This window comes from Solanum pennellii, chromosome 11 (assembly GCF_001406875.1).
Source record: "Solanum pennellii chromosome 11, SPENNV200".
Classification (NCBI taxonomy): Eukaryota; Viridiplantae; Streptophyta; class Magnoliopsida; order Solanales; family Solanaceae; genus Solanum; species Solanum pennellii.
Window position 1 is genome coordinate 59,793,939 of NC_028647.1, and position 11,064 is coordinate 59,805,002.

The 11,064-nt window shown below is 29.5% G+C and overlaps 2 long non-coding RNA genes across 2 annotated transcripts; both read right to left on the reverse strand.

The window, feature by feature from the left end:
* Nucleotides 1-2,590: 2,590 nt before the first annotated feature.
* Nucleotides 2,591-3,064, reverse strand: LOC114074796. The gene is made up of 2 exons (XR_003575079.1): nt 2,930-3,064; nt 2,591-2,807 (listed from the first exon to the last, which is right to left on the reverse strand). It is a non-coding gene; the product is annotated as an uncharacterized LOC114074796 (long non-coding RNA).
* Nucleotides 3,065-4,672: 1,608 nt separating this feature from the next.
* On the reverse strand, nt 4,673-4,992 carry LOC114074794. Its single transcript, XR_003575078.1, has 2 exons — nt 4,816-4,992; nt 4,673-4,737 (listed from the first exon to the last, which is right to left on the reverse strand). It is a non-coding gene; the product is annotated as an uncharacterized LOC114074794 (long non-coding RNA).
* Nucleotides 4,993-11,064: the final 6,072 nt, after the last annotated feature.

Here is an 11,064-nt window from a genome sequence, read left to right on the forward strand (position 1 = left end):
AAATCTTTCTCGATTTTATTTGAATTTCCCACCGCTTGAAAATGTCTATTCTTAAAGGTTACAACTTTTAGGAACAGCCAGGACCGTTTGAAAGGTTGCAAGCTTTCATTAATGGTCCTGTGGATTCTGAAAGGGTTGCAACCTTTCAGAAACTGTTCCTCTTGCCTATAAATACCATTCATTCCTCAGAGTATTTCCTTACAAATTTTTCTTATTTCTTCTTCTTCTTCTGCACAAAAATGTTTTTGTGTACTTTACTGTTATTGAGTGGTTCGCTGACACCAGAGTTTTAAGTATCTACACGCTGGTGATTGAGATCATTTTATCCTGGGAGGACATATTCCAAATCAAACCTTGAATACTAAAGGGGAATAATTTCCTTAAAGGGACACTATGAATTAAGTGGACTTTTCTGTTCAAATTTTTTCCAAATTTTGGTACATTACTGATTTTAGTTTTTTCTGAATTAATTTTGTTCATATTTCGTACAGATTCAGTAAACTTTGGTTACTTCGTGTTTCTATAAAGTTTTATCATAATCAGTAATTTTGATTTTTCAAACACAGATTGACAACACTCAATACATTCAACTTTTTGAGGCAAAGTTTTCTCTGTGTTGCATCCTTTTATGATGTAGTATATATACTCAAATTCCTGGATAGTGATGTTGCAGCAGTTTCAGTTAGCACTCGATGAGTACTCCTCATTTGATGTATTTTTTTTTTAGTAAAGTACACAGTACGCTTGAACGAGTTTATGAATAATAGTTTTCATTGGTCTTTGAAATCAAAGTTTGTGATTGTCTCTACCTTTTATAAGTAAATTCTTATTTAATGAATTCAATCTTATTTTTTTCTTCAATTATCATGAATTTCTTAACCCTACAACCAAGTATTGTGAAATTCATGACGATTTGACCTAAAGGGTTTTAACAGAATGAACTATGCATTGTGATTCTATACCTCATTTACTCTTCGTATTAATTGATTTCTAATGGTTGCAAACTTTAGAACCTACATGGGTTTGACTTATTTGAATAGGAAGGAGATGTTGAAATGTCACGACCCAAAAAATAGATGTGATGGTATTCATCTTATTCCACCAAGACAAGTCAGCTTAAATTCCAAATATCACAAACTATACTGAAGTAAGAAATATTAAAATCTAAAAATCTCATAAGTGCGGATAACTAATTCAACTTAATAAAATCTCCAAAACCTGGTTTGTAACGTGTATAAGCCTTTAAAGTAGTACCATTGACTCAAAAGAAAGATACATGCCTCAAATGACATTATTTTTATAATAGAACAAGAACATAATAAGGAGTCGCTATCCAATTTTAGGAAAATAACACCCTTTAAAATTCACAAATATGGGTCCAACTGAATTCGTTTTTACAAATCGAGGAGGAGACAAATAATATACAATTAAAGTAAACATGCAATATAGACAAAGAATAAAATGAAGTCATCATATGAGAAACGACATAATGTTTACCTAACGTTAACAATATATATAAAAATATAATTTGAATGTCTGTTGAAGCTTCTTTGAGAAGCAACTCTGGATACCTGTAAAAACACATGGTGATTGTGTGGTTGGTTTCTCACAAGCTCGCCAAAGCTCGGAGCTCGTAGTGTGGAGGAGCTGGGGAAGAAGGAGAATGGTTTCTCCGGCTAGAGTAGATAGAGATAGATAAAAATAGAGGGAAAAGGGGGCTTCAATGGAAGGGACAACAAGTGGTTTTGGTTGTTTCCATTGTAGCTCAAAGCTAAGGGAGAAGACAACTAAAATGGAAGAGAGGTTTTAGGGTTTTGCCCATTTCTAATTTGGAAAAAATAATCCTCACTACTTTTTGTGGTTAAATAATATTTATATAGAAAATAAATTTCATTTATATAATATAATGAGTTCAAATCGTGAGCTCAAGATCGTGGACCAAAGTCATTGGTTAATAAAATATATGTGTATTAATATATATATTCTTAGATTTTGTTTAAAATACTAAAATAAATATTAACAAAATAAAACCAATGTCATGTAAAATGGATGCAATTCAAGAAAGAATTATGATTAAATCAAATAGAGGCAATATTTTCAACATATTCAACTGACTATGATAAAAAAATATTAATATAATCAAAATAAACTAATAAAATCTTAATATTTTGAAAAATAAAAATAACTATTGATAAATTTATTTAAAAGTATGAATTTAGAAATGTTAGGTCAAAATTAGGTGTCAACACCTCTCTTAAGTTTTGCTTTAGACCCCCAATCTTGTTGAGTTGGCCCTGCATGTACTTCTTTTGCTATTTTTGTAAATACATAAATATATATTCTCACCCAAATTATAATGTAACTTTTAGATGCTATTTTGGTTTCTCAATTTTTAATGTTTTTCATATTATATGTGTGAAAATTAGGTCTTAGGCCTAACTCACACCCCAAAGCTAGCTCAAAGGAAGGAGGATTGTCCAAGCCTTATGAGGAGTCCATCCATCTCATTAATCACCGATGTGGGACTTTTGTCATTCTTTAACAATATGTTTCTATTTATTCTCAACCATTCAATAGATACATACAATTATTGAATCAACATCAATAATAAGCACTTTTATTACATTATTTTGCATCACAAACAATTTGACAAGTACAAAGACTTTGATTGCTTCCTGAAGCAGTACAAACACAACTATGAGGCATTTTACTTGCTGGCCAGTGAAATACAGCTTGATATCCACAACTAATATTAGCACATACGTCATTAACTGTGAAAGTTCCTGGACAAAATTTAGGATCATCACCTGATACAAAATAATGACAAGAGTACACATTAAACTATACGATTAAAAAGATAAATGATGAAAATAAATATTTTCAGATTGTAGATAAAATAATTTCATATGCTTTGAAGGAAAAAATGTACCTAGTGAACGGTCAAACAAAGTGAAAAAAATTGTCACAGCAAAAAGAAAAAGCATGATGAAACTCTTCATGTTTCCTTCAGTATTGAACTTTTATATGATATGAATGTATGAATTATTTGATGCCCTTTAGAAACTTATATAGTGCCTAAAGGAAGATGTGTAATAATGACGTTAGTCCAAATAAATCAGTAAGAATAAGAAAATCACACCACATATTTAATTAAGAGTTAATATTACATCTTTAAATTTACTATTTATTAGTTACTACTAATAAAGCATTAATTACAGGTCTTAACAAATTTGTATTAATTTATATAATTATTAATTTTAATTTATTATGAAATTATTAAAGTCTTAACATATTTGTATTAATTTACTAGGTAAGTTTTGCCCATGTAGACACGGGCCCAACAACTTTATGGAGTGATTTTACTTGTTGTCAAATTTGTAAACTATCTTTATGAGGCAAATAGACCTTCAAAATACTAACAAATGTCTTGTATAATTTCATTATTTTACAAAAAATATAAGTGAAAATAGTCCTTTTCTTCCTAAGTAAGTCTTATATGATAGTACAAGTAGATTTCACATTTGAGCTGCACCTTTTTAGGCTCCTTATCAAACAACATTTAAAAACTTTCAAACTGCTATGTGATGAATGAAAAATTACAATCAATAAGCAATGAGTCATATACATGATAAGTTTGGCTGCTACAACTCAACAAACTCTTTAATACCAAGGATAAAATCAAGAAGGTCGAAGAACTTGTCAATTCAAAAGGGGGAAAAAAGAACATAACAAAAGAAAGGCAGAGCTCACTACAACATAGAATTAGAAAGAATATATATAAGTTCGCCATCATTCTGTCAAAATCATTGTGGTAGAAGCAAACAAGTATATATAGACCTTGTCTAGAGGAAATATTCATCTCCAATTTGTGAAGGAGAAAATGCTAGCGAGTAATTCACCCACATCATGTTTTTAAGATAAGAGTGAATCATATAATTAATAGAGGCCAACTGAATTACTACCCTTTACTAAATCGTTCTTAGTTATGATGGAATAATGATTTCAGCAACATATAAAAGTTCACTATAACACGCACCAACAGTACTCAAAAGAGCAATCTCCTCCCAAGCTTGTGCACGGTGAAAAGATAAATTTTCATGGCTATCTGCAATATTTGATGCGAGACTTTGTAGCTCATATCAATAGTATAACTGCAACATTTTTACCTTGTGTCATTCAAACAGTTAGCCTCTTGTATCAACGGTATAGCTACAAGATTTTACCTTTTATCATCCAAACATTTAGTCTGAAGCAACTTGGATAACTCAAGTTAACAACAACTTGATGGAAACTATCAATACGTAATGAATATTGTAGACAGGATAGTCATTGATTATCTGTAGGGGTTTGACATCAGATTTCCTAACCTACCTAAGATACAAAGATTAAGCAACTCACAACAATGAAACTCAACTTAAACTCCACAAAATCATACAACTAATAGAAATACTTGAGGAGATAAAACCTTCAAGAATTATTCAGCCAAAAGTATATAGGTTCATCAAAGTTAGCTCATTCAACGACCCTTCTTAAAGTACTCCAGTTGAATCCTTTTTAGTATTGAGAATAAGCTAAGAAGGAAGACAAAAGATTTAAGGCAACAAAGTTACTGATCTCAATAGAAAATTAGTGATTGAAAATGACAAGCTCAACTAATAAAAAACTACCAAGCTGAATATCTAACACGAGATTTGCCTTATAAATGAAATGATCACCAGTAGTTGTATGAAGGATTCACTGCAAGAAAGTACATTAACTCAACTAAATAGTTAAATCAATGTATACAGTTAAATCAAGAATAATGTAAAGCCTCACAATCAATAGTATCAAGTGACTGGATCAGGGAAGATAAACTTGTTTCCGTACTCTTTCCCTTACTCTTCCCCTTACTCTTTCCCTTAATTTTCCTCTTACTCATGTCATTACTCTTACACTGAAAAGCAGGTTCACATAATTCAAATGCATCCTTCACAATCTCATTCATGATGTCTTAACGGCGAAAAGAAAAAGACATTTAAAAATTAAGAATCTAAGGCATTATTTTTTAGAAGACTATATCATAACTTTCTGTTTCTTGAAAACAATCAAGAAATGAAAGAAGAAGAAACGACTAAAATGTTATTCCACGCACCTTTCAGTCAATATAGGGCTATGATGCTGCTCACTCAACTCATTGGACAAAATAAATTGGACAATTTAAAGGCACGATAAATGGTAATTACCTCATATAGTTTTCTTTTAGATATGTCTTATGCTTATTGGTTAAACTTTTTCTCGAAATCGATACCTATATTGTGCATTGAAACCTTCTACAACTATTTGTATGTGGTGATAAGTTTTCCTTTTCCCTTTGTTTTATTTGTACGTAGTAGTAAGTGAAAAGGACTCAGAAGAAAATTCCTCAAAAGTAGGAGAAACTGAACCAAGCTTTCTGGCGCAGCCATAGTAGAGTTATCAAGTTGATCACTTGATCTATTTAGCACAAAGATACAAAATGTATTACTAACTTAGACACCCAACCTGAATATTCCTATCCAAATAACTCTTAATTCCTGATAATTATACTTGTTTAAGAACATACAATTTAGTAATTGTAAAATGAATTTAGTATTTTCTACAATTTGTATCGATCAAATATCATATATAATAGTTCACCTTAAATGTATGAAATTAGTTCATATCCATATGAATATATGGAAGCTTAGACAAACAAAACAACAGACTTATTAGGTTTAAATACTCAAATGGAAATATTAGTGTCATGCGGAAAATCATAATGACACTATTACCATATTGCAGTTTCTATGAGCTCATAATGAGTATAGTTGCTTATAGCATAGTTGATAGAAGTTCTCTAATCAGGATGCNACTATTAACATATTGCAGTTTCTATGAGCTCATAATGAGTATAGTTGCTTATCGAATAGTTGATAGAAGTTCTCTAATCAGGATGCTAGACTTGTTTTAAAAGTTGGGAGAAAATAACAGTGGCAATGTGCAAATTACATTTTCATAAATTTTTATCAAGTCATAAGCAACTATTAACATATTGCAGTTTCTATGAGCTCATAATGAGTATAGTTGCTTATAGCATAGTTGATAGAAGTTCTCTAATCAGGATGCTAGACTTGTTTTAAAAGTTGGGAGAAAATAACAGTGGCAATGTGCAAATTACATTTTCATAAATTTTTATCAAGTCATAAGCACAATTTTCCATACTGCCTATAATATCAATATTTAAACTCGTTTTTCTGCTTTGCTCTTTAGATAATCGATAAAATTCAGATTGTAAGTAATAATGTGAAATAATTGAAATATGTGTAAAGCAAATCCGATAAGTAGCAATATTTTATTTATAAAAGAAAATGAGAAGTGGGGACAGGAGTGATGGATGATGTATGTGTATACATACTGATGGACCCCTACCAAGTTTGGAAGAATGGTTTGTAGCCATGGCCACGAGCAATTCTTACTTATCTAGGTAATAGAGTTCCTCAAAAGGTTTTTTTCTACTGAAAATATTTGTCATCTTAATGCCAGTCATAACCAGTTACTTTCAACATTCCATTTATATGCACTGATCATACTTTTTCAGAAATCTTATTTAATGCAATTTCATCTCTAATGTTACTTACTATTTACTATACTATAATCTATAATCTATACCTACACACACACACACATATATATACATATACATATATGTTAGACACTAAAACAGAATGGACACGCATGAAAAGTATGTATTAGATTGTGATAATACTATCACTACTTCTAGTACGAACAATACATCAATGATTTGCGAAATTTCAGCCCATCCAAAAATCAAGAAATGCCTAATCCACATTGCGAAAGTAAGAAGTTTGATTGGAAAAATTATATTAAACATCCAATTCATTTAAGTGATATAACTATGGCTATAAGATCATGTTTCCATTTATACCAGCTACTAATAGTTTCTTACTTTGTCTAGAAACATTTCTGTTAATTTTCTAGTTATTTTCCTCTTCATTAGTAGCAAAACAATAACTTTGTATCCTTAAATTCCTCAGGCACACCCAAATCTTCTATCAATCAAAATGCAGCAGAACAGAGTGACTGGACAGGCACTAACGAAGGAGATAAAATGAGGAATGAGAGAAAAAGAAATCATAATAACGGATAGGAAAGAACATACCTGTAGCGAAGCCTTAATTGTAATAACTACAAATTCTTAACTTCACCCTGCACCGTGAAATAATTGTAGAATGAATTTAGTATTTTTTTTAATTTGCATTCATTAAACAACAGCTGTTAGGAATTCTGATAAACAAAAGTTTACCGGAAAAGAAATATGGAAAATGAGGCGGAAATATTAACGGTAGAAAGAGAGGTGAGAAAAGAAACAACATAACAACAAAGTAATCGTACAAAACAAATTGAAGTGGAAAACAATAAAATAGGAAAAAAGAAATAGAGAAGAGAAAATCCTCTTTGACAACGTGATACACAGAAACTCTTCAATTTGTATGCCGACAATCCGAGAAAGGAAAAAAAACAAAATAAACAAAAGGGTTACATGAATAAGCTTAGGAGCAATTTGGGTTGACTCATCTTGAGTAAAACTACCTCATCCTGGGTTGAAACGGTAAATAGAATCGCATTACGGAGATTCCATATGTAATGATAAGTGGTAGAATTCTTTAAATTCAGCCATGTGAGATGAGAGATGAGCTTCAGAACCAAAAAAGACTCCAAAACACAAGAAAAATCGAACATCACAAAAACCCAGAAAATTAATTCAGATGGGGAAAACCCATATATGAACAGAGGAAGTTGAAAAGAATTTTGATAAAGAAAATCAAACTATACATGTAACAAAAGACAACCAAAATCTATTGCATGTGAAAATATATGATTTTTTCATATATGAACAAAGGCTCAAACAAACACAAAACTAATCAAAGATACAAACTTTGAAAGGGAAACAAAAAACCCATTTAGGCACAGAAATGAAATTTATAAACTACACATATCCACCATTTCTATATTAAAAATGAAATCCAATTTCATTCTTGTTTTCACACCATAAAAGCAGAGAGCTTTAAAAAAAATTAAAAAAATAGTTCTTACATTGGCAATAGAATCCAATTGATGCACAAAACCTTAATTCCTTCTAATCCATCTCTTATAAACCTCCATACCACACATACCCAAATCAAATTTCATATATTCACACACCTAAATCAAACTTAATCACCCAACCAAAAGGATAATCCAACATCAATAAGAATCTCAAATGGGAAAATAAGGGGAACATTCGCACAGCCATATGAAATTTGGAACTTCAACTTTGATGAAAGAAAGATGACTGAAAAAGCTCAATTGAAACATGCTTAATCTTACCTGGTAAATGCTGTGAACTTTGATGTGAAAATAGTGATATCAGTAGAGGGAGAATAGAAGGATGACATAGAGGAACACATGCATACATTCAGATCACCATTGAAAGACACCTTGCAATAGGAAACTGAAAGGGCAAAAATTGATTAAGCAACAAGATGACACCTAGCCATTAGAGAAAATTGAAAAGACAAAAATACCCCTAAACAATGAAGCAAGCATGTTGAACTACCCTTTTCTACTATAGTAGAAAAGAAAAGAAAAGAAATACAATTATAAATTTTAATTTATTAAGAAATTATTTAATGTCAGCAACTCACCATAATAAATGAGAAAGGAAAAAGTAAAAAAGAAAGTTATGTGTCTTTAAGGAATCTAAAACCTCATTTATTTTCACTTAATGAAAGCCTGAATCTAAATGGTTCAGATGTTATATTATTATGTGCGTTTATTTTTTTATTGAAAAAAATCTCTTAATGATTTTGAAAGGGTCTAATGAATCAAAACAGTGACAGTCTTATTATCATTCAAAACCTTTTAAAGAGACCTTTATTTTAACAAAAACAATTATGCTCTATATTTTTTCTTCAAAAAAAAGTTCAAAACTCTCTCATTCTTTAACTTTATTAATTATTCTAATTATTTTTTTTAAACGTTTAGTTTTTGTTCTTGCGGCTTGTTTATCAAAATATGATAAAATTTATTGTAAATTTTTATTTGACTAAAGCGCAAACGATCATAAATATGTGTTTTTTGAAATCAAAAAAAGATGACTACATTGTTTTCTAACCATTAGTTTTTATATATAACCACTCAGTGTTCATATTTAGATACAAGATCTTAATCATTCAGACGCGCATCTTCATTCAGACATGTTAATCTTAATGAAAATAAATAAGATCTAATTTTATATTGCAGAATGTGCCTCCCCCCCCCCTGCCCCGAACCATTAGTAATTCTTCTCTTTCCCCATCATTAACAATATTTCTTCACCATATCGCCATATTCAATAAAAAAAAATTCTTTTTGTCTATCTATCTATATTCACAATTTTAATTGAATTGATATGAAATTGATATACTATGTGTATATATTTGGTATGATGCTTAAATTATTTTCGTATACCTTTATGTACATTCTCATTGTTTATAATTGATATCAAATAATAATTATGAAATTGATATACTATGTGTATATACTTGACATGAAGCTGACATGAGTTTCGTTTACCTTGTGCTTGTTTTCACTATTCATAGTTGTATCAAATAACAATATTATATATATAATGTTGTGTATAACATTGGTATGAAATTGATATATTCTTTGTATATATTTTGACATGAACTTGATATGAATTTGGTATATATTTGTGTGCGCTTTATAGTTTGTAATAAAATATATGTAATATTTCAAGCTAGAAAGATATATAGCCACTGGTTTTCTTATACCAACATGAGTTTTTGATGGTCCGAAGAAATTCTCAAGTAGAGTCATCAATATGAGCGAGGCCCATTGGACCGATCTGACTTAACCCGGGATTTAAAAGGTCGGGCTAAGATTTTTGGAGCTCATTTAAGAAAAGGATTTTTTAGCCCGTCCTGAATAAGCCTGTTAATTTGTGGGGCTTGAGAAGTATAGGTAGGACCGGCCCGTGGGCCAATAAAAATTAATTAAAAAATATAAAATAATATTAAAATTTAAAATTAAAAAGAGTCCAAACTCAAAACAATTAGGTTAATACTAGATATTATGTGCCTGTGCCAGCGCAGGCCCAACCTATGTTAATTTTTTTTCTTTCAATTTATGTGACACAAATGAAATTTTAAAAGTGAACTTAAATTTTTATGTGTTCTCTAAGAAAAAAAATTTAAATTGTTAATTTATGTACCTTTTATGTTATTTTCGAATAATACATATTACTCCATCTGTTTTATTTTATGTGATACAAGTGATCTTAGGAAAGTAAACGAAATTTCTTATATGATTCTCACATATTTTTAGTTGTCATTTTATTGTGATTCACAGTACTTTTAGTTCTTACGTTACTTTTAAACAATATATGCAATTTTGTTTTGTTTCAATAAAAATAAGGGAGTAAACCAAATCTCATTATGTTTTTTAACTATGTTTTTCTAAAAATATCTTAAATTGTTACATTGTGTTTTTAAGTTTCTTTTTTTTATGTAATTTTCAAATATGTAAGAAATTAGAAATCAAAACGAAAGATTAAAGTTTTCAAATCATTATATTTCTATATTAAAATGTTCAAATCTTTATACTCCACATATATGCACAAATTAATAGAAGAAAGCCAAACGATTTTTTAAAAAATAATAATATATGAAAGCTCATTTCAATAATAATAACACATATATATTTCATTTTTAATATATGACCCCTCCTTTTCGATTTATATGAATTTATTTTTTATTTCATTTCAAAAAGAAAATAAATTCTGAATTTTAATTTTTCTATATAGCATATTTAAGATCACAAAATTAAAAATATTTCCATACACAAAATTTAATATGCATATAAATTTTAATTTTAATTTTGATTGGTTCCACCTAATATTACTCTTGATATATAATTATTAAGAGCTAAGCATAATCATTACTTATTTACTTTCATATAATAAATAGATATCACAATAACTCATAAAAAATGAAGAAATAACAAAAA